This window comes from Galeopterus variegatus, unplaced genomic scaffold, assembly GCF_000696425.1.
Source record: "Galeopterus variegatus unplaced genomic scaffold, G_variegatus-3.0.2 Scaffold1143, whole genome shotgun sequence".
NCBI classification, from domain to species: Eukaryota; Metazoa; Chordata; class Mammalia; order Dermoptera; family Cynocephalidae; genus Galeopterus; species Galeopterus variegatus.
The window spans coordinates 220,511-224,390 of NW_007727254.1; the positions used below are offsets into that span (position 1 = coordinate 220,511).

Sequence of the window (3,880 nt, forward strand, 5' to 3'; positions counted from 1 at the left end):
TCTCCTTGTCCTAGAACTGTTTCCCACGTGGTATCCCAAGGCTTCCCCTCCCTCTCCATTAGCCAATCCCCTCCCTGGGCTAGCTCTGCTTATGTTACTCCTGCCCCCAAACAAAAGCCTGAGAAGGCTCCCCGCCAATCACAGAGAAAGGCACTGGCTGCTTCACTTAGGGGGACCTTAACACCTGGCAGTGCCCCTCTCTTCCCCTACTTGTTATAGGCTCCAGTCCATCTGGAATCTTCCAGATGTCAGCTGAGGCCTATTTGTTGCTGGGTTATGGGATTGCAAAGAAATTTGGGAGTTTTAGATAGCAACTGGGGTTTGAGAATGAAAAAGGAATGTGAACAGCACTGGGAGCTCATGGGAGGTAACTAGGAGGCTAGACATTCTATAAGCAAAACCTAGTCCCTTAGTGGTGGTGAGTGGTTTTGGTGGGACTTAGGGATGGGGCTGAGTTTATATCTGGATCACCGCATCTCACATGGCATCAACAGGATCTGTTCAGGAATTCAAGCAGCAAGAGAATCAGAGGGGAGAAGCAGAGGATGGAGAAGCCCCTGTAAACTTCCAGACACTCAGGGGTGGGGACACCTGTCCCAGCTGCTATTAGCTCCCTGAAGCCAGGAGTGTGCCCTCTGCCATGGGTCTGCTGTAACTAGTACAGGAGAGTAACAGCTCCATCTCCTCTTCCACACTCCAGGCCTCAAGCAAGCATCTCCCACAGGCAGACTCTTACCTGGCACCACGTGGAAAACAGTTCCAGGCCAAGGAGAGTGAAGAGGAGATGGCGAAGATGCCGAGGTGACATCCAGCCCATGTACAGGTGCAGGGAGATGGCCCCCAAGTGAATGAGTAAAGCACAGAGGGGTCTGGAGCGCACTGACACTGGAGACAGCACCCACACCCTGCTTTGGGAACTTGCAGAAATTTGCACAGGACATGGAGTGAGAGTTTGAGCTCATCTAGACCTATGGGCAGGGAGACTGCAGTTAGGGATGCTAAATCACAGTGAATTTGCTAATGAGTCTTCCTTCAGCTTTGGAGTTGCATGCTTTTACCCACATTTCCAGCTGATGAGCTTTCTTAATATCTGAAATGGTACAATAAGCAATACTTAAAACATTTTATTTTTAATTAACATGTAATAATTACACATATTTATGGGGTATAGTGTGATATTTCAACACACATATACAACGTGTAATGATCAAATCAGGGTAATTAGCATACCATCACCTCAAATATTTATCATTTCTTTGTGTTGGTAACATTAAAATCCTCTTGTAGCTATTTGAAAATAAACAATAAACTGTTGGTAACTAGTCACTCTACAGTGCTATAGAACACCAGAACCTATTCTTCCTATCTAGCTGTAATTTTTAAATAGGAAATGCAAAGCTACAAACATTTTAGAAGATAACATGGTAGAAAATATTTATCATTTTTTTATATGTCTATTTGAATTTTTTTTTTTTTTAATTTTTATTTTGTCAATATACAATGTATATGATTATTATGGCCCTTCACCGACACCTCCCGCCCTCCTCCCTCTCTCCCCTCCCCCCCAAGCTACTATACTTTTTTTTGAAGTTGTTACAACAAGCAAACGGAAAGGACATTCTAGCTGTAATTTTGTATCCACTAACCACCTTCTACTGTCCCCCCATTCTCCCGACCCTTCCCAGCTTCTAGTAACCACTATTCTGCTCGCTACATATACATGATCAACTCATTTAGCTTCTATGTGAGAACATGTGCTATTTATCTTTCTGAGCCTGGCTTATCTCACTTAATGTAATGCCCTTCAGGCTCATCTATGTTGCCATGAATGACATTCTTTTCTATGACTTAGCAGTATTCTACTATGTATATATACCACGTTTCTTTATCCATCCATCTGTTGATGGACACAGGTTGTTTCCATATCTTGGCTATTTACTTAAAATATCCTTGATAGGTGAAAGATATGCAAAAAAATGAACACAGAACAAATGAGACACAGCACCACTAACTAGCTCCCAACCTCTGTCTCTATGTTAAGTTCTATTGATGTGACTTTCAGAACATGATCAAGCATGTCTGGGTTCTTAAAGCACATGGTCGATAGCTTCCCAAGGCAGGGTACCTGAATATGAGACTAGAGATGGATCCAGTAATGACACAGAAAAGGCAACACACTTTACACCTATGTATTGGAGTAAAAGCACTTACAGATTTTATTGAATTTAGTATAAAATTCTTATTTTAAAATTCCAATTTCATGTTATAATGTAGTACACAAAATAAGGAAAAATATTTTTAGCTAAAAAAAAAAATTAAGATGGTAGTTATAAATAACATGACCAAGAAAGCAACACACAGACTAATTCAGTTAATCAAATTCCAAGAAATTACACAAAGGCCCTTTGTTTTTCCAAAGATGCACAGAGAAAGGAAGTTAACTTGCCTGCTTTTCTAACATCATCATAAACTCAGCATGGTGCAAAGTCCTCTTAACTTACTTTGAATCATTGCCTCCTCGTAAGAGTCTACTGGACCAGTAAGGCAGAAGGTAACAGACCAGGTCCAGGGTGGGAATGTAGGAAGTGTGGTATCGGAGCCCAGCCTGGTTACGGTTGTGATGTGGGGTGGTGCAGCTTTGGGCAGCCACCTCTCGTAAGAGTCTACTGGACCAGTAAGGCAGAAGGTAACAGACGAGGTCCAGGGTGGGAATGTAGGAAGTGTGGTCTCGGAGCCCAGCCTGGTTACGGTTGTGATGTGGGGTGGTGCAGCTTTGGGCAGCCACCTCTCTCTCTGAGCCTCCGGGGTCTCAGCAGTAGAATGAAGGGCAAGACCAGACACCATCAAAGGGAGCTTCCTGCACTAACATTTTATGCAGCTGCCTGATAAACAGGATCTCCTTGCCTGAAGGTCCTGCTCTTTGTAAGCAGCCCCTACTCCCCATCTGAGCCTCACTTTTATTCAAGGTCGTCAGAATAGAGCAAGAAGATTGTCAACAGGCAAGCCCATCCTTACCCGCAGGCAAGAGTTAAGGATGTGGTTTTACAGGCTTTTATTAAAATGGACTTTTCTGCAGCTTGTGACTGTAGTAAGAAGCAACTGATATATTTCAGAGGAGGAGGAACCTGGGCAGTACTTGGAAGCAGGAAAAGATGTCACTTAGGAACCTCTGTAAACTCATATGGGTATCTGCAGGGTGCCCATAAGTGCTGAAAAGCTGCCAGCCCAGACACATCCTCCAGATAAGAAGCAACTGATATATTTCAGAGGAGGAGGAACCTGGGCAGTACTTGGAAGCAGGAAAAGATGTCACTTAGGAACCTCTGTAAACTCGTATGGGTATCTGCAGGGTGCCCATAAGTGCTGAAAAGCTGCCAGCCCAGACACATCCTCCAGAGCAGCCATTTCTCTGACCTCACCTCTGCTTCCCTCCACTGCTGACTGAAATTTGCAACACTAGTGATGTAAAGGTGATCAGATCTTTTCCCCTCCTCCCACACAGTGAGGCATTTCCCACAAAATTTTGTCAGTACAAGAAAGGGGAAACCCAGAAAAGGGGCCCCCAACCCTATATGGGGGAAGGCAACAAAGTCTTCTTGGTTTGGACTTCCTCAGAATCAACACAAATCCATTCCTCTGGCGATTCCTGCCTCAGCTCCACATGCTCTGGCTTCTACTCCAAATCCTGTCTCCCACTCTGGCCCTTTGCACACTGGTCATCAGGCTGAGAGATGAGAGACACCGTCCTCCTTGCTTCCTCTGGGATATCACAAAACTCTCTGAGCTGGGACATGCCCCTCATCATAAGCTGTGGAGTTGGCTGGTTTCTAGACAAGGGGTGAGAATGGCTTTACTCAAGTAAGATTAGGCAGCACAGCGG

At 44.5% G+C, this 3,880-nt stretch overlaps 1 long non-coding RNA gene across 1 annotated transcript; it reads right to left on the minus strand.

Annotated features, from left to right (window-relative positions):
* Positions 1-2,175: 2,175 nt before the first annotated feature.
* Positions 2,176-2,828, minus strand: LOC103592412. Its single transcript, XR_550660.1, has 2 exons — positions 2,786-2,828; positions 2,176-2,650 (listed from the first exon to the last, which is right to left on the minus strand). It is a non-coding gene; the product is annotated as an uncharacterized LOC103592412 (long non-coding RNA).
* Positions 2,829-3,880: the final 1,052 nt, after the last annotated feature.